This window comes from Lacerta agilis, chromosome Z, assembly GCF_009819535.1.
Source record: "Lacerta agilis isolate rLacAgi1 chromosome Z, rLacAgi1.pri, whole genome shotgun sequence".
NCBI lineage: Eukaryota > Metazoa > Chordata > Lepidosauria > Squamata > Lacertidae > Lacerta > Lacerta agilis.
Window position 1 is genome coordinate 45,274,702 of NC_046331.1, and position 25,576 is coordinate 45,300,277.

Here is a 25,576-nt window from a genome sequence, read left to right on the forward strand (position 1 = left end):
CTTCTTCTTCCCACATCCCCTTCCTTCCACCCCCCAGTTATCCAACTTCCATATCAATCTCGACATACAACTAAATACCTAGTGACTTCCCTTCCACCCTTTTCCTGGTTTCTTTATTTTTTCTATTAAATCATGTATTCAACATTTTTAATCTTTGAATTTCTTCCTCTGTTGAATTCTATCCACTTCTATTCTGCTGAATTTACTCAAGACTTGCTAGGTTATTTACTTGTTTATACTGGTTCTTAAAATATTCAATAAACATTTTCCAATCCTCCTTATATTCTTCATCATCTTTTTCTCTTAGCCTATTCATGTTGTTGTTGTTGTTCAGTCGTTCAGTCGTGTCCGACTCTTCGTGACCCCATGGACCAGAGCACGCCAGGCACGCCTATCCTTCACTGCCTCCCGCAGTCTGGCCAAACTCATGTTAGTAGCTTCAAGAACACTGTCCAACCATCTCATCCTTTGTCGTCCCCTTCTCCTTGTGCCCTCCATCTTTCCCAACATCAGGGTCTTTTCCAGGGAGTCTTCTCTTCTCATGAGGTGGCCAAAGTACTGGAGCCTCAACTTTAGGATCTGTCCTTCTAGTGAGCACTCAGGGCCGATTTCCTTGAGAATGGATAGGTTTGATCTTCTTGCAGTCCATGGGACTCTCAAGAGTCTCCTCCAGCACCATAATTCAAAAGCATCAATTCTTCGGCGATCAGCCTTCTTGATGGTCCAGCTCTCACTTCCGTACATTACTACTGGGAAAACCATAGCTTTAACTATACGGACCTTTGTTGGCAAGGTGATGTCTTTGCTTTTTAAGATGCTGTCTAGGTTTGTCATTGCTTTTCTCCCAAGAAGCAGGCGTCTTCTAATTTCGTAACTGCTGTCACCATCTGCAGTGATCATGGAACCCAAGAAAGTGAAATCTCTCACTGCCTCCATTTCTTCCCCTTCTATTTGCCAGGAGGTGATGGGACCAGTGGCCATGATCTTAGTTTTTTTGATGTTGAGCTTCAGACCATATTTTGCGCTTTCCTCTTTCACCCTCATTAAAAGGTTCTTCAATTCCTCCTCACTTTCTGCCATCAAGGTTGTATCATCAGCATATCTGAGGTTGTTGATATTTTTTCCGGCAATCTTAATTCCGGTTTGGGATTCATCCAGCCCAGCCTTTCGCATGATGAATTCTGCATATAAGTTAAATAAGCAGGGAGACAATATACAGCCTTGTCGTACTCCTTTCCCAATTTTGAACCAATCAGTTATTCCATATCCAGTTCTAACTGTAGCTTCTTGTCCCACATACAGATTTCTCAGGAGACAGATGAGGTGATCAGGCACTCCCATTTCTTTAAGAACTTTCCATAGTTTGCTGTGGTCGACACAGTCAAATGCTTTTGCGTAGTCAATGAAGCAGAAGTAGATGTTTTTCTGGAACTCTCTAGCTTTCTCCATAATCCAGCGCATGTTTGCAATTTGGTCTCTGGTTCCTCTGCCCCTTCGAAATCCAGCTTGCACTTCTGGGAGTTCTCGGTCCACGTACTGCTTAAGCCTGCCTTGTAGAATTTTAAGCATAACCTTGCTAGCGTGTGAAATGAGTGCAATTGTGCGGTAGTTAGAGCATTCCTTGGCACTGCCCTTCTTTGGGATTGGGATGTAAACTGATCTTCTCCAATCCTCTGGCCACTGCTGAGTTTTCCAAACTTGTTGGCATATTGAGTGTAGCACCTTAACAGCATCATCTTTTAGGATTTTAAATAGTTCAGCTGGAATATCATCACTTCCACTGGCCTTGTTGTTAGCAAGGCTTTCTAAGGCCCATTTGACTTCACTCTCCAGGATGTCTGGCTCAAGGTCAGCAACCACACTACCTGGGGTGTATGAGACCTCTATATCTTTTTGGTATAGTTCCTCTGTGTATTCTTGCCACCTCTTCTTGATGTCTTCTGCTTCTGTTAGGTCCTTTCCACTTTTGTCCTTAATTGTGGTAATCTTTGTACGAAATGTTCCTTTCATATCTCCAATTTTCTTGAACAGATCTCTGGTTTTTCCCATTCTGTTATTTTCCTCTATTTCTTTGCATTGCTCGTTTAGAAAGGCCCTCTTGTCTCTCCTTGCTATTCTTTGGAAATCTGCATTCAATTTCCTGTATCTTTCACTATCTCCCTCGCATTTTGCTTGCCTTCTCTCCCCCGCTATTTTTAAGGCCTCGTTGGACAGCCACTTTGCTTTCTTGCATTTCTTTTTCATTGGGATGGTTTTCGTTGCTGCCTCCTGTATAATGTTACGAGCCTCCATCCACAGTTCTTCAGGCACTCTATCCACCAAATCTAAGTCCTTAAACCTGTTTTTCACTTCAACTGTGTATTCATAAGGAATTTGATTTAGATTGTATCTTACTGGCCCAGTGGTTTTTCCTACTTTCTTCAGTTTAAGCTGGAATTTTGCTATAAGAAGCTGATGATCAGAGCCACAGTCAGCTCCAGGTCTTGTTTTTGCTGAGTGTATAGAGCTTCTCCATCTTTGGCTGCAGAGAATATAATCAATCTGATTTCGATGTCGCCCATCTGGTGATGTCCATGTGTAGAGTCGTCTCTTGTGTTGTTGGAAAAGAGTGTTTGTGATGACCAGCTTGTTCTCCTGACAGAACTCTATTAGCCTTTGCCCTGCTTCATTTTGAACTCCAAGGCCAAACTTGCCAGTTGTTCCTTTTATCTCTTGACTCCCTACTTTAGCATTCCAATCCCCTATAATGAGAAGAACATCCTTCTTTGGTGTCATTTCTATAAGGTGTTGTAAGTCTTCATGGAATTGGTCAATTTCAGTTTCTTCAGCACTGGAAGTTGGTGCATAAACTTGGATTACTGTGATGTTAAAAGGACTGCCTTGGATTCGTATCGAGATCAATCTATCATTTTTGAAATTGCATCCCAGTACAGCTTTCGCCACTCTTTTGTTGACTATGAGGGCCACTCCATTTCTTTTACGGGATTCCTGCCCGCAGTAGTAGATATGATAGTCATCTGAACTGAATTCGCCCATTCCCGTCCATTTTAGTTCACTGATGCCTAGGATGTCAATGTTTATTCTTGCCATCTCATTTTTGACCACATCCAGCTTACCAAGGTTCATGGTTCTTACATTCCAGGTTCCTATGCAATACTTTTCTTTACAGCATTGGACTTTCCTTTCGCTTCCAGGCATATCCACAACTGAGCGTCCTTTCGGCTTTGGCCCAGCCGCTTCATCAGCTCTGAATCTACTTGTACTTGTCCTCCGCTCTTCCCCAGTAGCATGTTGGACGCCTTCCGACCTGAGGGGCTCATCTTCCAGCGTCATATCTTTTATATGCCTGTTGTCTTTGTCCATGGAGTTTTCTTGGCAGGGATACTGGAGTGGGTTGCCAGTTCCTCCTCCAGGTGGATCACGTTTGGTCCAAACTCTCCACTATGACCTGTCCATCTTGGGTGGCCCTGCACGGCATAGCTCATAGCTTCCCTGAGTAATTCAAGCCCCTTCGCCACGACAAGGCAGTGATCCATGAAGGGGAGCCTATTCATTATGCCTGGCAATCCATTGTATTCAACCATCTTCTTTAAGCCTCATTCTTCCATTTTCCCCCTCCTGTCTATCTGTCTGTCTGTTTCTTGCTCACATATATTGGGAAAATTCCGTCACCTAAAACCTCAAAAAGGTTGAAAACCACTGCCATAAGCAGTTTTTGAGCAGGTGTTTTTTTTGGGGGGGGAATTCTCCCCCACCCTCAGCCCAATCACTGTCCCCAGCTGAGGTTTGTTTGCATGCTCAGGTAGTGGAAAAATAAACTTGGATTATTTACTTCTAGGGTTGCCACTTTTGCTCGGGCAAAATATAGGACAGGATGGTAGAGGTTGAGGCAGATTTTTTTCTAACCATTTGGCCCTGGTTTGTCACACACGTACACACATTTTTAAAAAATCTGTCTGTGCTTTACTACCCAGAACTCAAATACATGACTCACATACCCTTTCACACACGCAATGCTGTATAGCAATGCATGCAGACCAGGGCAAAAATAAATAGAGGCTTAATCTGATGAGGGGATGAGCTTTGCCCCACATGTTAAATTTCTGAAAGAGAGAGTGGGAAATTAGGCAGTGTGGGGAGAAGGCAAGCCTTTGGTGGGGAGCTACAGTCTCCCTCACCCTCACCTCTCCAATATCTTGCAGATAACAGGCTTCTGGGCTACACTGAGATAAAGCCACTTGTTTATAAGACTCAGAACCTGTTGTACTTTGAGGGACGGAGGCTCCAAGGTGTCACTTTGTCTGACTTTTGGAGTGTGGTGCAAGGGCTCTGGGATCCTGCCAGAGCCCTGGCACCACCTTCCCAAAGCTGGAAGCATTGTAACTGCTTGCCCAGCTTTGAGAAGAAAGGCCACTCTGGGATTCTGCCAAGTCCTGATGACGTAATGTAAAACTGAGAAGATCCACTTGGGGGCGCCAAGCATTGACTTGCATGGACGTCATTTTGTGAAAGATTAAAAACGGCCTCCATTTTGTGTGGCTTTTGGAGGGCGGGCTCTGGGATCCCATCAGAACCCTCATTCTGCCTTGGCAAAGCCATGCTAAGGGTGAAAGGCTTCCAGCTTCAGGAAGGCAGTGCCAGGGCTCTGACAGAATCCCAGAGTCCGTCCTCCAAAAGCCACACAAAATGGATGCCGTTTTTAATCTTTCATAAAATGGCGCCTTGGCCAATGTTTGGCGCCCCCAAGTGGATCTTCTCAGTTTTACATCACGGTTCAGTGTTTGGCGCCCCCAGTGGATCTTCTCAGCTTACATCACGGTTCAGTGTTTGGCTCCCCAAGTGGATCTTCTCAGTTTTACATCACGGCCCAGTGTTTGGCGCCCTCAGTGGATCTTCTCAGTTTTACATCACGGTTCAGTGTTTGGCATCCCCAGTGGATCTTCTCAGTTTTACATCACGGTTCAGTGTTTGGCACCCCAAGTGGATCTTCTCAGTTTTACATCACGGTCCAGTGTTTGGTGCCCCCAGTGGATCTTCTCAGTTTTACATCACGGTTCAGTGTTTGGCGCCTCCAAGTGGATCTTATCAGTTTTACAGCACCCAATTTTTGGATGTGTGAAATCCTATCATATCATGTAACAATGAGAAAAGCAATAATAGACTGGAAACAGTGTTAAATACCTCAGGAGGAATACACTCTACAAGAAAAGCAGGTCCTACAGGCCATGCATTATATTTGAGCTTCTGCTACTTGAACATGCATGGAGAAGGATAGACTGAAATCTTACATAAACATAGGTCAGAAACAAAAAGGGCTGCAAGTAGGAGGGCTGGTGATGTCTGGCTTCTAACAGTGTGATAAGTCACCAACCAAACATTGGAATATACTGACATAATGCCATGTAGAGGTGAACAAGTAATTTCCTGGCAACTGCTACTTCTTGCAGGTCTCATACAAATTTTAACTTTTAACTTATTGTTACAACTGTTATTTTATATACGGATCATTTATTAATTAGCATGCTTTCCCAAAAAAATTATGTGTAGAAGTGGTTAGGAGCATAGATATCAAAGGTAATGTGAGAGAGTATTCCATAATAGAAACAAATGAGACACAGACACACAAACGACAAGGGATGAAAGGCTTAAACAAGAAGATATTCATTTAAAATGTTTAAAATAGGAATAACCTGTTTATTTTTCCACTAGCTGTGCTTCAATGCAGCCATTTGAAATGAAGGCAGGCAGGGGCATACCCAGGATCAAAACTGGGGGGGGGGGCAAGCCATGGTTGTTCAGGTTGTGACATTTCAGCACGGAAAAGGTGAATGAAACCAAAATTTTAAGAAAACTATATATAATTATAGCAGTGCTTTATTACGGTTGTTATTACAATGATTTGCTTGAAAAAAAGAGGCTTCATACATATCCAAACTGCCTTTAGCTACCCCGTGAACCTTGACACGTGCAGGAGAGATGCTGAACCCCCCCCCCCCGAAAAAAAACATGGGCCGCGTTTCTGCTCGGTCGGTAGAGTGGACATCTTCTCATCATTCTGAGGCCCTGCCTGCGAGGTTTACATTCACACCACCACCATCATCATTTGGGTCTTGCTGTGAACTTACTGCCCAGCGGGAACAGAAATGCACTCTGCACTTGCCCAGAGGCGCCCCAGTTTCTCTTCTTGACTCCCAACGGAGAAGCAGCCAACAGACGGGGACCCAGCCAACGTCTAAGAATAACCCCCCGCCGACCCACTGATCCCAGAAGGTTTTGCTGTGGGGGTTGCTGGCGGTTGGGAGGAAGAGGCGCTCTGCACTTGGCTCAGAGGTGCCGGAGCCTTGGTTTCCGTCGCCTCCCGTGGCGCACAGAAGCAGGGCTCTACTTACAGACTTTTCGGGGTGCAAACAGCACCCTGGAATGGATTGCGTCCGTAAGTAGAGGTACCACTGTATTTAAAATATTTATGCACCTGCCCTTACATTCAAAATGTAACTTTAAAAACAGTAATAGGCAGTACTGAAAATGATCTATGTGCAGGGGGTTAGGCAGAGGTTAATAAAGCCTGGGGAGATAAAAAGGTCTTTAGAAGGAAAAGGATGAATGAGTAAAAGCTTATTTATTTGGCACAGAGAGCATTGCCATACTCAACTGTGAAATAAGCAGTGGTGCTCCTTCCCTGCCTGCTCCACAGAGCTGTGAGTGCCATGCAGCCTGCCCTGTGCCCACTAGGCCAACCTGTTGCAGCGATGGACTCTGTTTTGTTAGCAGTGAAGTTTCATCTGCCAGTCTGGTGGGCCTCTGTAGTGTGGTCTAGTGGTTAGAGGATCAAGATGAGCAGTGTTCAAAGCCACTCATAGACCTAACCCAGGGGTCAGCAAACCTTTTCAGCAGCAAACTGTCCCTCAGACCTTGTGGGGGGCCAGACTATATTTTGAAAATAAAAAAATCAACTAATTCCTATGCCCCACAAATAACCCAGAGATGCATTTTAAATAAAAGCACACATTCTACTCATGTAAAAACACCAGACAGGCCCCCCCAAATAACATAGAGATGCATTTTAAGGACACATTCTAATCATGTAAAAACACGCTGATTCCCGGACCGTCTGTGGGCCAGATTTAGAAGGTGATTGGGCCAGATCCAGCCCCTGGGCCTTAGTTTGCCTACCCATGGCCTAACCTTTTCTATAGGCCTGTTGCACAGATAATGTGGGAAAGAGAAATGTATGGGGAGGGAAAGATGAGATAGAAACCTAACAAATTACTAAATGCATAGGATGGGAAGGGTGAACTCTCATCCTTGGCCTCAGGCAGCAAAATGTCCTGCATTGGCCCTCAGGGGAACAGCTCAGCTGGTAGAGTAGGAGACTTTCAATCTCAGGCTTGTGGGTTTGAGCCCCATGCTGGATAAAAGATTTCTTTGTGGCAGGGGGGTACTTGGACCAACTACAATTCCATGAAATGCACAAGCCCCATTGATTGTCACCACCTCCCCAGTTTTCGCCAAAGAAAGCTTCCTTACTGCTTTCAGAAAGCAGTAGCCAAGGGAAGTGTCATTGACTAGGTCCCCTCTCTGGGTCTCTGCCTGGGGGCCAAGGGGAAGGGAAAAGGGAATGAAGGGGCAGCAGACGACAGGCTGAAGACAATAAAAGGCAAGAAAGCGATGAAGGAATGGGGGGAGGGGAGAAAAGAAAAGTTGAGTGAGGAAAATGGCAATGGTGCAAGAAAGGATGTAAAGTATGAAGGGTGGAGTGGAGAAGGCTGAAGGAAATATATCTGGGGCTGGGGTGGAAGAAATGGAAAGGATGCAAAGAGGAGCAGGAAAGGCGGAAGGGAAAGGGACAGAAAGCAAACAAGAATCAGGAGGAGGCTGAAGGAGACTGGCAAGGCAAAAGGAAGGGAATATGAGGAGCGAGGGGAGAGAAAAAGGGCGAGAAGGGGAAGGGGCGAAGGCATGCAGGCACCCAATGGAGGGGCAACAGAGAGAGAGAGAGAGAGAGAGAGAGAGAGAGAGAGCCGGGAGGAGAGGGAGGCGCGAGAGGGAAGAGCGAAGCCGCAGCCCGCCACTGTGAGCGCGAGACAGGCGCTCCTCCTTCGCCTCCGGGACAGGAGCTGCCTTGGGCAAGGGGGGGGGGCAAAGGGAGGAACTCGGGCAGCGGGGACAGCAGCCTCCTCCTCCTCCACTGCCTCCTTCTTCTCCGCTCCTCTCCTCCCACCCTGCTTCTTCCTCAGCATGATGCCAATCATTTTTGCTTCTGGGGGGGCAGCTGGCTTCTAGGGGGGCAGCTGTCCCCTGCTGCCCCCCCTTGGGTACGCCCATGAAGGCAGGATACCAGAAATGCCATCTTGCCCCCTCAGGTCCTGAGGCTTGCTGGGATCCTGCCAACCCATCATGTCTTTCTTTGCAGCCTCAGAATGGGGGGGGGGGCTTTAACCAGAAATATTTAGGGCTGTGTGCCCCACTCAGCACCTATGCTGGGCAGTAACATGGGGAGCTTTTGGAGTTGAGTTGAAAGGGGCTTCCTGCTCTTGTGGTTTCACAAGGCTGCATTTTTCGGTAGGTGATGCCAGAGCTCCAGAAGCATCTCAAATCCCTCAGGCTGCCTTCCCAAAAATTGATAAAATGGACAGACTTTGGTCTTTGCTAATATGAATACGTCCATTATCTTTGAACCCCAAATGAATCTTCAAAATCATGGACCTCAGTTTTATGCCGCTTCAGCTCAGCACCCTGTGAAGGAAAACTGCAGGCATCACTTTGGCTATGGAAGGGAGCTGCCACGGAAGGGAGCTGCCAGGGTCTGGCAGGGTCCTAAAGCCCATCCTCCTTCCCAAAGTTGGGCATTTATTTGGTTTCTGGGTTTGGGAAGGAAGTGACAGGGCTTTGGCATCATCCCAGACCCCTCCCTCCAAAAGCCACACAAAATGGAGAGCGTTTGTAATCTTGTACAAAATGGTGCCATGCAAGTCCAGTGTTTGGTGACCCCGGTTTGAATCCCCATGACTGAATGATGCATAAAATGGACTGAGTTTGGAAATCTTAATATTTGGGGCTCTCAAATGGATTGTTCAGATTATGGCTTGTCTCAGTTTTGCGCCACCTCTCGGCTCAGCGCCCCATGTGTAGCAAAACTGCTGGCAAGGCAACCGCTTTCCAGGCTTCTGGCTTTGGGAAGGTGGTGCCAGGGATCTGGAAGCATCCCAATGCCCGCCTTCCAAAAGCCACACAAAATGGATGCCGTTTGTAATCTTTCACAAAATGGCGCCTGTGCAAGTCCAGTTTTGCTGGGCGATATCTGGCATTGTGATATGTCACCTGCTAAACATCGCGATACACTGAGATGAAATAAGGTCGGAAATAATGACAGAAGTATGTAGAGGTGAACGGAATAACATCTGCACAACTACTACTATCTAGGCATCTAAAACATGTCTTATCTTTAACGTATTGTTACAACTGCTATTTTACATGCAGATCAATTTTAAATTAGCACATTTCCCCCAAAATTTAACCTGTTGAGATGATTAGCTTAGAAATCAAATGTAACATGAGAAATTGTTCCCTAATGGACGCAAAGGAAACATACAGGAGACAAGGAAGGAAAGAGGGTTAAACAATGCGGCAACATTCATTTTTATTTTAAAACTAACAATAATCCCACTATATTTTCTCACTTGCTGCACTTCCAAGCAAGATCCAGCTGGGGGCAGCAGGCGTTCAAAAGCAAAGGGGAGAGCAGGGCTGCCGTCTTGCCTGGGGTGTTTTGACATGTGCTAAACTTAATTCGGGCATGGGATCCATTCATCAGAAATATTGGAGACCTATGCCCCCCGCACACAGCATGGTTTCACAAGGGTGGCTTTGGGATGGCCTCTGGAAGCACCCGAGAGTTCTCATGCCGCCCTCCCAAAGATGGATAAAATAGATGCTAATCATAATATGGCCGATATTTGGCGTTTCCAAATCAATTACGGACCTTCTCAATTTTACACCACTTCAGCTCATTGCCCTGCTTAGGAAAACTGTGGTCACTGCTTTAGCTATGGGAAGGAAGTGTCAGGACTCTGGCAGCATCCAACAACCCTCATGTTGTTGTTGTTGTTCAGTCGTTCAGTCGTGTCCGACTCTTCGTGACCCCATGGACCAGAGCACGCCAGGCACGCCTATCATTCACTGCCTCCCGCAGTTTGGCCAAACTCATGTTAGTAGCTTCGAGAACACTGTCCAACCATCTCATCCTCTGTCGTCCCCTTCTCCTCGTTCCCTCCATCTTTCCCAACATCAGGGTCTTTTCCAGGGAGTCTTCTCTTCTCATGAGGTGGCCAAAGTACTGGAGCCTCAGCCTCAGGATCTGTCCTTCCAGTGAGCACTCAGGGCCGATTTCCTTGAGAATGGATAGGTTTGATCTTCTTGCAGTCCATGGGACTCTCAAGAGTCTCCTCCAGCACCATAATTCAAAAGCATCAATTCTTCGGCGATCAGCCTTCTTGACGGTCCAGCTCTCACTTCCGTACATTACTACTGGGAAAACCATAGCTTTAACTATACGGACCTTTGTTGGCAAGGTGATGTCTTTGCTTTTTAAGATGCTGTCTAGGTTTGTCATTGCTTTTCTCCCAAGAAGCAGACGTCTTCTAATTTCGTGACTGCTGTCACCATCTGCAGTGATCATGGAACCCTCATGCCACCCTCCAAAGGAGGACAAAATTAAGGGACTGTTTTAATTTTAATACACCCTCACGGTCAGAAGGCAGGGCTCCGGAAGGGTCCTATAGCCCTTCCCTCCTTCCAAAAGTTGGGCAAGCACTTACTCTTTGGGAAGGCAGTGCCAGGATTCTGGCAGCATCCTGGAGCCCTTACACCACCCTCCCACAGAAGGATAAAATGGAGGGATCTTCTTCTTTGTGCAGGATAACTCCTTGCTGGCAAGCACTTAATAAGCTTTTGGCTTCATGAAGGCGGTGGTAGGGCTCTGACAGCATCCCATAGCCCTCCTTCCCTCCCAAAGCCAGGCAAAATGCACCACCCCATAGCTGGGAGAACCATCCAGATTGCGCTGCCTAGCCACGGACAAATTAGCTTCCATTTCCGCCTTTCCTCCAACCCCCCTCCACCCATTCAATTCATCACGCACTTCACCTTGTAATGAATTCTTTCACAGAAAATCCAATATTGACTTTAATATTTCTTAATAAAAGGTTTCAGCCAGGAAAACGATGTTTTGATGCGGAAGGGAAGGCGGACGGGTGCAACGCTGCCCCTCCATTCCCGGGAGGGAAAGCACCCATCGGCTCTCCTTCCTCCTTTGCTGACAGTCGCCCATGACAACCACCAACATGCAAGGTCTCCCCCCTCCCTGTTCAATCGAGGTTGCTTTCCTGCCCACTGAGGACTCTTTGGGGCTGCCACTCCCTTCCATGAGAAGTATGGGGGAGGGAGAGGACACGTGTGTGCCTTATCATTGGGTGTGTGTATGTGAGTGAGTGAGTGAGAATTGTGCACCCCCTCTCGTCTGTGCTCCTGACAGGGGGGGCCTCCCTCACCACCTCCTAGCTACTGCCCTGGCCCAAGCCACCTCCATTCAGTACCCTGCACCATCCCAGAGCCCCTGTGCCCAGGGTCCTAGAGCCCTTCCCACTTTCTCGACCACAGCGCCACCCGCGCCCTATATTTTCTCAAGGCTGGGCAAGCACTTACTAGGTTTCAGAAAGACAGTGCCAGGGGTCTGGTAGCATCCCCCAGCCCTTGCACTGCCCTCCTAAAGCCAGACAAAATGGAAGGACTTAGGTTTGCAACCCCCCCACAAGATTCAGAATTGAAAAGATTCATCTTCTCAATTTTGTGCCACCTCTGTTCATTGCCCTTGTAGGAAAACTGCATGCACCACTTTGGCAGCGGGAAGGAAGCTCCCAGGCTCTGGCAGGATCCTAGAGCCCTTCCCACCTTCCCAAAGTTGGGCAAACATTTACTAGTATTTTGGCTTCAGGAAGGCGGTGCCTGGGCTCTGCCTGCATCTCACAGCCCACCCTCCAAAAGCCACACAAGATGGAGGGCGTTTGTAGTCCTTCTTAAAATGGCTGCCCATGTGAGTCAATGTTTGGCACCCCCAAGTGGATTTTCTCAGTTTTGCACCACCTCAGATTTTGGGATGTGTGAAATAGCATCACACAAAGTAACAATGTGAACAGGAGGGAACAGGCATGGAGATGGTCAGACTGAAATGTGCATCCTACGTAAGCATAGATCAGAAATGAAAAGGGCTGGAACTAGAAGGGCTGGTGATGTCTGGTTTCCAATATTGTGATATGTCACCAACTAAACATGGCAATATACCGATATAACAGCATGACTTTGAGTCCCTAAATGGTTTTATCTGTTATGGATCTTTTCAATTTCATGCTGCCTGTGCAGGAAAACTGCATGGAGCAGCAAGCACTGACTAGGCTTCCACATTGAGGGGGTGGTCCCAGAGCCCGCCCTCCAAAAGCCATACAAAATGGATGCCCGTTTGTAATCTTTCCCAAAATGGCGCCCGTGGAAGTCAGTGTTAGATGCCCCCAAGTGGATCTTCTCAGTTTTGCAGCACCTGAGATTTTTACCGTACAAGAAAGGCACATTCTACTGGCCATGTGTTCTGTCATATGTGTGGTTCTCCTACTTGAAAAGGCATGGAGATGTACAGACTGAAATATCACATAAACATAGGTCAGAAAGAAAAAGGATTGCAACTAGGGCTGGGTTATGCCTGACTTCAAACATTGTGAAATTTTAGACCATTTTCCAAAATAATTATGGAATCATGTAGAGGATACAAAATAACGTATCCTTAACATAATGTTACAACTTTTATTTCGTGTACAGATCATTTATTAATTAGCATACTTTCTCTAAAATCAAACCGGTGAAGTTATTAGCAGCATAGATACCAAATTGAAGGTGAGTGAATGTTCCCTAGTAGACAGGAGGGGAGCCACCGACACACACACAGAGAGAAGGGGGAAGCAAGGAAAGAGACTTAAACATTTTTGTTCTAGGAAGCAGCATGGGGGGTTGGGTAGGTTATGTGGAAAGTGCTTTCTGCTCTTGCAGTGTTAGAAGGGGGGATATATAAATAAATAAATGGAGAGCAAAGGAGACCCACTCTCCATTTATTTATTCCCACGTTCTCCCACGTTCTCTGGCAGCATCCCGGAGCCCACTCTCCAAAAGCCACACAAAATGAATGCCGTTTTTAAATCTTTCATAAAATGGCGCCCTGTATGAGTCCAATGTTTGGCGCCCCCAAGTGGATCACTTTCCTACAATTTCAATATCGTGATAAGTCACCAGCTAAACATTGCGATATACCAATATAACACAATGTCTGAAATAATTATGAAACTACGTAGAGGCAAACAGAATAACGCTTGCAGAACTGTTACTACTTGCAGGTCTAAAACATATTAAATTACATATATTTAACATATTATTGACATTTTTATTTTATATAGAGATAAATCTTAAATTGGCATTTTCTATATCATTAAATTTGTAGAACTTATTAGTAGCATAGATGCCAAAGGTAAGATGGGAAAATGTTCCCTAATGGACACAACAGACTCACAATTATACACAGAACATGAAAAGGGAAGAAAGAGGCTTAAAGAATTTTTATGGGCTGGGCAGCAAAGCGGTGGCCTTTGGAGGCAGATAGGGCTTTCTGCTCTTGCAGTATCAGGAGGGGAAGGAAATAAATAAATAGAGAGCAGAGGAGACCCACTCTCTATTCCTTTAGTCACACACACACCTGTGGAAAGGTACAATTACTTACGGCAGAGCTTTCCAAACTGTGTCTGGTTTGATTGCAAAACTGAATTACTGTGTTGTGAAATTATGTATGTCTAAAAAGTGTGTCACCAACATGAAAGGTTGGAAGGCTGTGGCTTAAGGTTTAACTGACTTCAATAAGGTGGTGTTAGGACTTTTGCAAAATCTCAGAGCCCTTGCTCCACCCTCCCAAAGACTGATAGAATGGATAGACTTTGGTCTTTGCCAATCTGATGCAGGCGAAGGCACGGATACAGGGGGGAGGCTTACAGAACGGGGCAACATTTATTTTTAATTTTTTAAATAATCCTAGTATATTTTTTCACCACCTGCACTTCTAAGCAATCCCCAGCTGGGGGCAGCATCCATTCAAATGGAAGGGCTGGGTAACGCGGGGGGGGGGGCTTTTAGGAGGTGAGATGAAAAAGGCTTCCTGCTCTTATAATGTCTGTGGGGAGTGAATAAATAAATGGAGAGCAGAGGAAACACACTCTCCATTTACATACACCTGCTTGAAAGTGGGAAAGCAGTACCAGGGCCCTGGCAAGCCAATATTTTGGGCCCCCAAATAAATATTCTCAGAGAACAATGTTTCCAAATAGACAGGAGCGAGACACAGATGAACATACAAACACTCCACAGAGGAAACAAGGAGGGTTACAATCCAGCTTTGGGAAGGTGGTACCAGGGCTCCGGCAACATCCCAGAACTTTCACACCACCCTCCCAAAGATGGATAAAATGGACAGGCTTTGGTCTTCGCTAATCTTCATGCAGCCAATCTTTTGGAGCCTGAGTGAATCTTCTCAATTATGCACCATCTCAGTTTCTAGCCATTTAGCCTGACTGCCCTGTGTAAGAAAACTGCCTGCACCACACTGGCTATGGGAAGGTAGTTCTCTGGCTCTGACAGGGTCCTAAAGCCCTTCTCTCCTTCTGAAAGCTGGACAAGCATTTACTAGGCTTCCAGATTCAGGAAGGCGGTACCTGGGCTCTGATGCCAGGTTCCGGCAGCATACCAGAGCTCTCCCTCCAATTGATTTATTTATCACACACATACACCCCTGCTCCGAAGCAGAAAAGCCAGGACTCTGACAGCATCCCAGAGCCCTCATGCCACCCTCCCAAAAATGGAGAAAAGGGATGGACTTGGTTTTTGTAGTAAGACCAATATATGGGGTGCCCAAATAAATCTTATCAGTTGTGAATCTGCTCAACTTTGCGTCACCACAGCACCCTGTGCAGGATAACTGATGGAACCTAGGCTTCAGAGAAAGCGTTGCCAGGGCTCTGGCTTCATCCCAGAGCCCCCCTCCTCCCTGCAAAAGCCACACAAAATGGATGTTGTCTTTTGGACTTTTGTCTTGCACAAAATGGCGCCTTGTTCAAGTCCAGTGTTTGGCACCCTCGTGTGGATCTTCTCAGTTTTGCACCCCTTCAGATTTTTGGATGTCTGAAATAGCATTGCACTATGTAACCATGAGAAATGGAACCAATGTTAAGTACCTCAGGAGGAATATCTTTAACTTATTGTTACAAGTGTTATTTTCTATATGGATGATTTTTAAATTACTTATATACTTGAGCATAAACCGACTTTTTCAGCCCATTTTTGGGCTGAAAAATTGCCCTCGGTTTATGCTCAAGTGAGGCAGGCGGTGGGGAAGGAAAAGCGGAGAGAAAGAGTTTCTCTCCGCTTCCCTCCCCTCCCCACCGGGAAAGGCACAGGGGATCTGAGAAGCGTCTTCTCCGTCCCCCGTCCTGTGCCTTTTGCAGCTCTCTGCGAGGTGGTGGAAAAGGAAAAGCGGAGAGAAAGAGTTTCTCTCCGCTTCCCTCCCTCCCCCACCCCACCGGCAAAGGCACTGGGGATCTGAGAAGCGTCTTCTCCATTCCCCCGTCCTGTGCCTTTTGCAGGAAAGAGCTTCTCTCCACTTCTCTCCCCCCCCAACTGACAGATGGGAAAACATTGTGCAGCGCTCCGCAGCGCAGAGGAGGGAGCTGGGGGCACTGGCTTGCCAAGGGTTAAAAAGGATTGAGTGGGATTCCTAGAGGTCAGGAAATACCAAGCCCACCTACAAAAGGAGGAGGGGGCCTTTGTCTCTCTCTTCTGCACGTGCTGCATCCCTGGCACCTCCTGAATCCAGTGAGTCTCTGCTCATCTTGCAAAGGGTCCATTGGGGATAAGAGGGGGTCCCTGGGATGAAGGGGAGGGTGCAGGGAGGACCCCCAAGTCAAGGAACAGAGGCTCTTGCCCCCCTCCTCTCTGCAAAGCCCAGGAGGAGGCAAGGTCACAGGAGCTCTGCAACTCTTATCTTCCTTTGGATCCTTTCACCGCTTGGCTGTTTGGGAAGGGAGGGGTCTTTGGGGAGGGAAGAAAAGGGCCTGAAAATAAACCCCCTCAGACTCAGGAATCAGTCCCATTTATTGATAGAGGTTGTAGGGAGATGGAAATATTGAACATAAAATACACAAAAGAAATAAAAAGGAAAGCCTAACTGTTGGAAGAGGGGAGGGGCAAATAAAAGAAAGTGCTTGTTCCTGTGGTGCAGAGTCAAGCCTATGGAACTCCTTGCCCCAGGAGGCAAGGCTGGGACCAGTGCAGGGAGGAGGAGAGGCTCTGCTCAGCTTCAGTTGCGAGGGCTGAACTCTTGTCTCCCCAGCGATGCTGCTGAATCTCAGTTGCTGGAAGGAAGTGCAGAAGGAGATGGGCTTTTGGGCCCCAGTCCTGCTGATGTTCTGATATTTGGGGTGCCAAGTGTGAGCCCCTGAAGCTCTGTTTGGGGATACAGATGATGATGAGGAATCCAGTTTTGAAGGATTTTAACTCTTGTGATTTACCGTAGCTTGGTTGCTGATTGAGCTAAAGTTTTTGCTTACTGTTTTTTTGTGAAATAAATATTCAAAAACATTTAACCTACTAATGCCTCAATTAATGTAATTTTATTTATTTTTATTTTTGAAATTTACCAGTAGCTGCTGCATTTCCCACTCTTGGCTTATGCTCAAGTCAATAAGTTTTCCCAGTTTTTTGTGGTCAAATTAGGTGCCTCGGCTTATATTTGCGTCGGCTTATACTCACGTATATACGGTAGCATGCTTTCTTTGAATTTAGCAGCATAGGTATCTAAGAAAAGGCGAGAAGAAAAGGCGAGAATGTCCCCTGATAGAAGCGAGAAGAAGCAGACAAGGAAGGAAAGAGGCTTACACAACATTCATTATTTTATTTCTTAAAGGTAAAGGGACCCCTGACCGTTAGGTCTAGTCGGGAACGACTCTGGGGTTGCGGCACTCATCTCACTTTACTGGCCGAGGGAGCCGGCATACAGCTTCTGGGTCATGTGGCCAGCATGACTAAGCCGCTTCTGGAGGACTTCCGGTGAGGACGCCATTATCGGCGGCTGGGGGTTGTCTTGGCTGCGAGACGGCCCCGGTTTCCCTGGGGGCTGGGAGCTCCGCTACCGCGCAGAGGGCTTCGGCAAGCCACGGGAAGAGTGTCCCGTGGTTTGGGCTCTCCAGCGGGCCCCTTTGCGCTGCCCCATTCTCGATCCTCCCTTGTAAAAGGGGGAGAGAGTGAATGGGCAACGGCGCGGGGCTGTGGAGGTTGTCCCTGTGAGGGATCCTATTCCCTCCCCGGTAGATACTTCCCCAACCATGACTCTCCCTAAGTTTCACTGACAACTAGGATGAATCCTTCAGTGTTTATATGGGAGTTGTCTCTGGGGTACCTCAGTGCTTTACGTTTGAAAACCTCTTGCCACCTATGGGATCTCCCTCCAAGGGTTCCCACCTACTGCAGTTTGCCTTCACTTTAGGCAACTACGTGGCACACTTGGCTTCACTGTCCAGCCCTCTGTATGACAGGAGAATAAGCAAACAGTTTCCTCTTCCACAGGAAAGCTTTGTTCTCTCCTCTTAGTCAAACCTCTTAAGGTACTGATCCACTGCCACAGTCAGCGAACGTTTAAGCACTTTTAACTTTATTAGGTAACTTGAAAACATGGATGTCTCGGGTTATTACTTATACAAATCTTCTTATATAATTCAGCTTAGTTATAATATTTCCTGCATCCCTTTAGCAATGGTAATGACCTTTCCTCCCATTCCCCAAAGCCTAACCTCGCAGTTTCTCTTTCTAAACCTCCACACCCAACTGCCAAGCCCCCAACTGCCTTTCAAGGTTGTTCCCCCTCCTTTTAGAATGCCAACTAGCTCCGCCTCCCAGGGAACACCTACCTAACATGGGAGTGATAGGTTAACCCATGATGAACCAGGCATTATTCCGCCACAGTCCCCATCCAGGGAAACTAAGCGGCGGCCACCGCCGATACTTGAGCACCTCGTTCTTACCTGATTGGACTTAAAATAAGAAGAAACCAGTAAGCTGTAAGTACGGTGTTTTAATTGACTGTAAAAATCGACCTAATTGGCTTTTGGGGAGAAATGTCAAAAGGAAGCCCGTTTCTCTCCCTTGCGACAAGAAGAAAGTAACATTGTATCTGGCTGTTGCTACTTTTGGCTGTTACTAATGTTACTATTGTTTTGGCTGAATTTGCGATGGATTTGTGAAGAAGCCCCTGTTAAGGGAGAACTGAGAATATTGAGGTATTTCCTCTCAGAGACTGGATTATAAAGTGAAGAATTTTTACACTCTGATCAGGGGGAAATGGCGGCTGTAATTTGAGATCTGAAGATGGAAAAGTACTGAACTTTGTTATTCCCTGCCTACTTCTGCCCTTTTTTGGTTTCGCTTTGATAATGTCTCCAGACTCAGCATTGACTCTTGGACAAAGGACAATTCTTTTGAAACTAGAACTCCTGAATCAGAATGTCACTGAAAGATTTTCTGAGATTGGGACTGCTTTGGGAAATATTACTAAGGAACTCAAAGAATTTAAAGGAATAACTACAGAGCGGTCCTCAGGGATTTTATTTGAAGAAGAAAAGATGCAACTCCATAAAGAAGGAAAACCCGGTCGACGTGAGAGGTCCAGGGTTGGATTTTGTGACGTTATATCGGCTTCCTGGGGTGGGAGCCCAGGAAAGCAGGAACAACAATCTTGGTAATTACAATTGCAACCTGATTTGAAGCCTGAAGTGGAGATGCTCGATGGTGATGTATTATCTCTTCTGAAGAGTTCAGTAAAGATACTTTGGGACAATGTTTTGGCTTTTGGATATCAAGGAAAAGATGACATTCTGGACTATGATTTGGAAAAAGACTGGGTGGAAGTCTGGTGGCGGATTGTGGAGGGAGAAGAGAAAATGGCAAGAAAGGGGGTAGGGTGAAAGAATTGATTAATTAGGAAGGCTTACCACGGTACCCCGATGCCAGAGAGTAAAAATCAATTTGAAAGAGAAGAAATACTTGGACTGTTTTTATGATATTGTGCTGGTTTATTATTTTGAAGTTAGAAAGTTAAGAGCAGCAGTTTTATGGAAATAAGAGTTAGATAAGGTTATAAGAAGTTTAGATTTGTAATCTGATGTTGTATTGTTATACTTAGAAGTTAAAAGACATAAGATGTTGAGATAAAGAGTATGAATATTGGTGAAAGAATTGTTAAAATAGTTAGAAAAGTTACTAAAGTAAATTAGCATTGAACGCAGAAGAGAGAACGGGGGAAGTCCCCCAAATTAGATTTGAAACAAGATTATAATTAATAATTGGAGTGTTGGTGTTCCTGTGTGTGAGGTATGTATTTGTTTTTTCTTTATTTTGTTGTTGTAGTTTCTAATATTTGTTTTTTCTTTCTTTTTCTTAGATTGATTGTTAGTATTTACTGTTGCTGTATTTGTTGTTCTTTTTGATGTGGAAAACAAATAAATTTTTGTTTAAAAAAAAAAACCCGCTTCTGGCGAACCAGAGCAGCGCATGGAAACACTGTTTACCTTCCCACTGCAGCGGCACCTATTTATCTACTTGCACTTTGACATGCTTTCGAACTGCTAGGTTGACAGGAGCAGGGACCGAGCAAACAATCTTCTTATCAGCAAGCCCCCACTAGCTGCACTTCCAAGCAAACTCCACCTGGGGGCAGCAGTCATTCAAAAAGAAAGGCTGAGCATAAACTTGGTTTTTTTTAAAAAAATGCATGTGGAAATGGACTTTCTTTCTTAGTTTAGTGTTTACCTGACTTAGGGAAGGTGGTGCCAGGGCTCCAGTAGCATCCCAGAGCCCTCACACTGCCCTCCCAAAAATGGAGAACACATACGACTTTGGTCTTTGCTAATCTTAACAACTCAAATATTTGAGGTGCCCAAATGAATCTTCTTAGTTATGGACCTTCTGAAGTTTGCACCAACTGGGCTCAGGGCCCCATGCAAAAAAGGTTCCAGCGGCTTCAGGTCGGTGGTGCCTTGGCTCTGCCAGCATCCCAGAGACTGCCCTCCAAAAGCCACACAAAATGGAGGGCGTTTGTAGTATTTCACAACATGGCGCTGTGGTACTAGTGCAATGTTTGGCGCCCTCAGGTGGATCTTCTGAATCTTGCAGCAACTCAGATTTTTTGATAGCGACAATGAGAACAGGAATAATGGACTGGAAACAGCATTGAGTACCTCAGGAGGAATATACCCTACAAGAAACTCAGGTCCTACAGGCCATGTGTTGTATTATATCATGTATGCAGTTCTGCTACTTGAACAGGCATGGAAAGGGACAGACTGAAATGAGCACCCTGCATAAACAGGTCAGAAATGAAAAGGGCACACAGAAGGGACGAAGAGAGGAAAGTGGCTTACACAATTTTTATGGGCTGGGCAGCAACATGGGAAGTTTTGGGAGGAGAGATGAAAAGGGCTTCGTGCTCTTGTGGTGTTAGGTTTGATAGGAACTAAATAATTAAATGGAAACCCTCTCTCCATTTATTTATTCCCCCACAACAAACACACAAACAAAATATCGGGGGGGGGGGCTTTGGGGAGGTGAGATGGAAAGAGCTCCCTACTCTTGAATGTCAGGATGGGGGAAGTAAATAAAGAAATGGAGATCATTTCTTTATTTACCCCCCCCCCCAACACACAAAATACCTCTGCAAATATGCAGTAGCATAAGGTTTATGTGGCAAGGCAGTGCTAGGGCTGTGGCAGCATCCTAGAGCCCTCACATCCAGTTTTTAATCTTTCACAAAATGGCTCCCTGTGCTAGTCCAATGTTTGGAGCCCCCAAGTGGATTTTATCAGTTTTGCAGCACCTCAGATTTTTGGATGAGTGAAAAAGCATCACACTGTGTCACCATGAGAACAGGAATAACGGGCTGGAAGCAGCGTTAAGTACCTCAGCAGGAATATTTTCCATACAGATCATTTTTAAATTAGTACCCTTTTTCTAAAATTAACAGCATATACATCAAATTTTAGGTGAGGAAATGTTCTCTTATAGACATGAGCGAGACACAGAGGGAGGAAATAGGCTTAAACTTCAGGGCAATGTTTATTTTTATTTTTCTTAACTCAGAAGTAACTGATCCCAGTTCCACTAGCTGCACTTCCAAGCAAGCTCCACCTAGGGGCAGCATTAAGGATGATGGTACGATGATCTGAAATTGGAATGTTTGCTTATGTTGAATGGCTGTGTATTTTTAGCATGGGGTTTTTCCTTTGACAATAGCTCGTATTTGGGTGGTTGACTGTGAGCCACATGAGAGAGGCATCGCAGATCCTGTTGTGACTGTGATTCAATTTAACTGGTGTTTTTAGCTGCTGCAGGGAGAGACTCCTCAGGATACTGTGCCTTAGTGAGATCTGTCTGAAGTAAAACAGGAGACCCCTAAACGTTAATAAGGAGAAACCGGAGGATGAGATTGTAAATATATTATTCTGAGTTACATGTTTATGAAAGTAAAGTTGTGGGGGGTTAACAAAAAGAGTTTGGACATTGTGTATCATCAAAAATTATTCTTTATAAATATACACAACAGGCAGCAGCCCTTGAGAAGGAAGGGTTGGGGTCTTCGGGATGCAAGTTGAAATGGATTTCCTGCTCTTGCGGTGCTTGAAGGTGTGAAATGAATAAATAAGTGGAGAGCAGAGGACACCTATTCTCTGTTCATTTATCCCACTCACAAACACACCTGCTCCCAGAGCCCTCATGCTGCCCTCCCATGAAATCAAGGGACTGTGGTGATCTTAATATACCCTGGTTCCAGGGAAGCTACAGGGCTCTGGCAGGGGTCCTTGAGCCCTCCTGCCCAGGGTCCTGTAGCCTTTTGTCTTTGGGCAGGTGTGCCACAGTTCCAGCTGCATCCCAAAGCTCTTCAACCACCCCAAAAAATGGAGAAAAGGGGAAGCACTTTCGTGTTTGTCATCTTAACAAGACTAATATTTGGGGCTCCTAAATAAATCTTCTCAATTGTGGATTTCCTCGGCGTCCTGTGGAGGAAAACTAGACTCTGGTGCCAGGGCTCTGGCAGCATCCTACAGCCCGCCCTCCAAAAGCCATACAAAATGGAGGGCATTTGTAATATTTTACAACATGGCGCCAGGTACTAGTACAATGTTTGGCGCCCTCAAGTGGACCTTCTTAGTTTTGCAATACCTCAGATTTTTGGATGTGTGGAATGGCATTGCCTATATAACAATGAGAACTGGAATAATGGACTGGAAACAGTGTTAAGTACCTCAGGAGGAATACACCCTTCAAGAAATGCAGGTCCTTCTAGCCATGTATTATATAATGAGGTTCTGATAATTGAACAGGCATAGAGATGGACAGACCGAAATGAGCATCCTACATAAACAAAGGTCCAAACGTATCGAGCTGCAACTAGGGCTTGGCGATGTCTGGCTTCCGACATTGTGATATGTCACCAGCTAAACATCGCAATATACTGATATAACACCATGTCTGAAATAAGGATGGAACCATGTAGAGGCAAATGGAATAATGTCTGCAACTGCTACTGTAACATATACATTATTATATATATTGAACATATTATTACACTGTTATTTTTATACAGATAATATTAAAATGAACATGCTTTCTCTAAAATTCAACCTGTAGAAGCAATTAATAGCATAGATGCCAAAGGTAAGGTGAGAGATGGCTCCCTTAATAACAAGACACAGGCAGACAGAAGGGGAGAAGGGAGGAAAGAGGCTTAAACAGCAGGGCAATGATTATTATTATTATCATTATTATTTAACTCAGAAGAAAATAACCCCACTTCATTTTTTCCAGTAGCTGTTCTTTCAAGCAAGTCCCAGCATAGATGGCTTGGCATGTGACACAGAGTAGGACATGGGTGTAGCTAGGATTTATTTTATAGTGGTCAGGCTTTATGTTGGGGGGCAACCGAGTTATCTTCAATGCAGTTGGTCAGTTAGTTAAGTATTTGTATTTATTTACTTAATTTAGAGGAGGAGGCTTCCCCTCAACCATGGAGGGGTGTGTGTAAATAAATGGAGAGTAAAGGAAACAAAGTCTCCATTTATTTATTTTCCCCCAAACATACACACAGACACCTGCACAAAGATGTAATGACATACCTGGCTTTAGGATGGCGGGGTCAGGGCTCTGGCAGCATCCCAGAGCCCTCACTCCCTGAGTAGGAAAACTGCCCAGCACCACTTTGGCTGTGGGAAGGAAGCTCCCTGGCTCTGGCGGGGTCCTAGAGCCCTTCCCGCCTTCCCAAAGCTGGACAAGCGCTTGCTAGGCTTCCAGCTTAAGGAAGGCGGTGCCTGGGCTCTGGCAGCATCCCAGAGCCCGCCCTCCAAAAGCCACACAAAATGGACACGGTTTGTAATCTTTCACAAAATGGCACCAGGTGCTAGTCCAATGTTTGGCGCCCCCATGTGGATCATCTCAGTTTTGCAGCACCTCAGATTTTTGTATATGTGAAATAGCATTGGACTATTTAACAATGGAATTAAGAGCCGGAATTAAGATTGCCGGAAAAAATATCAACAACCTCAGATATGCTGATGATACTACCTTGATGGCAGAAAGTGAGGAAGAATTAAAGAACCTTTTAATGAGGGTGAAAGAAGAGAGCGCAAAATATGGTCTGAAGCTCAACATCAAAAAAACTAAGATCATGGCCACTGGTCCCATCACCTCCTGGCAAATAGAAGGGGAAGAAATGGAGGCAGTGAGAGATTTCACTTTCTTGGGTTCCATGATCACTGCAGATGGTGACAGCAGTCACGAAATTAGAAGACGCCTGCTTCTTGGGAGAAAAGCAATGAAAAACCTAGACAGCATCTTAAAAAGCAAAGACATCACCTTGCCGACAAAGGTCCGTATAGTTAAAGCGATGGTTTTCCCAGTAGTAATGTACGGAAGTGAGAGCTGGACCATAAAGAAGGCTGATCGCCGAAGAATTGATGCTTTTGAATTATGGTGCTGGAGGAGACTCTTGAGAGTCCCATGGACTGCAAGAAGATCAAACCTATCCATTCTCAAAGAAATCAGCCCTGAGTGCTCACTAGAAGGACAGATCCTGAAGTTGAGGCTCCAGTACTTTGGCCACCTCATGAGAAGAGAAGACTCTCTAGAAAAGACCCTGATGCTGGGAAAGATGGAGGGCACAAGGAGAAGGGGACGACAGAGGATGAGATGGTTGGACAGTGTTCTCGAAGCTACTAACATGAGTTTGGCCAAACTGCGAGAGGCAGTGAAGGATCGTCGTGCCTGGCATGCTCTGGTCCATGGGGTCACGAAGAGTCGGACACGACTGAACGACTGAACAACAACAACAACAACAACAATTTAACAATGAGAACAGGAAAAATGGATTGGGAACAATATTAGGTATCTCAGGAGGAATGTACCTTAGAAGAAAAGCATGTCCTACAGGCCATGTATTCTATCATATATGAGGTCCTGCTGTTTGAAAAAACATGGAGATGGACCAACTGAAATGAGCATCCTACATAAACCCTCCTGTCCAGGGTCCTAGAGCCCTTCCCTCCTTCCTCCTGGCTTTGGGAGGGTGGGCTTTTGGAGGCTGTCAGAGCCTTGGCACTGCCTTCCATGACACCAGGTAAACCTTATGCTTATACTACTTTTTCAGTTTGCCTTGAGAAAGTCTTTAAACCTCTTTGGTTGACGACCAGCATTACGCTTTCCATATTCAGAGTAGTTGCTTTGGAAGACGATGATCAGGCATTTGCACAACATGACCAGTCCAACGAAGTTGATGTTGAAGAATCATTGTTTCTTGTGGATCCAGAATTTGCCTTCACAGTCACCTACGGACAGATCATGTTCATGAAAGACAATCTTACTAAGAGTGATCGTCAAAGAAGAAGAAACCTTTTGCAATTGCATGCTTGCACATGTGTGGGAGGAATAAAAAAAAAATGGAAAGTGGGTTTCCTCTGCTCTCCATTTATTTATTTACTCCCCTCCCTCCTGGCAACACAAAAGCAGGAAGCCCTTTCTGCACTGCCTCCAAAAGCCCAAGTTATTCTCCAGCCCTGGCCTTTGAACGGCTGCTGCCCCCAACTGAAACTTGCTTGGAAGTGCATAAACTTGCTTGGAAGTGCAGCTAGTGGGGGGGGGGGAATACTGGGATTTTTTTTACCTCTGAGTTAAAAAATAAAAATAAAACCTGTGCCTGCACTGCATCTCCCTCATGTTTATTTATTCCCTGACCTTTGAAATCTGTTATACCAATTACTTCTACAGGTTTCATTTTAGAGAAAGCATGCTAATTTAAAAATCATCTGTATATAATAAAATACTTTTGACAATATTTTGTAGATAAGTAAGAATTTATATGATTTAGACCTTGTTATGTACTGAGTTGAATAGGATCCAA

At 45.5% G+C, this 25,576-nt stretch overlaps 1 protein-coding gene across 4 annotated transcripts in view; it reads left to right on the forward strand.

Annotated features, from left to right (window-relative positions):
* DOCK11 (dedicator of cytokinesis 11) overlaps positions 1–25,576 on the forward strand; it is a 185,882-nt gene that overhangs the window by 92,225 nt on the left and 68,081 nt on the right. The window lies entirely within an intron of this gene.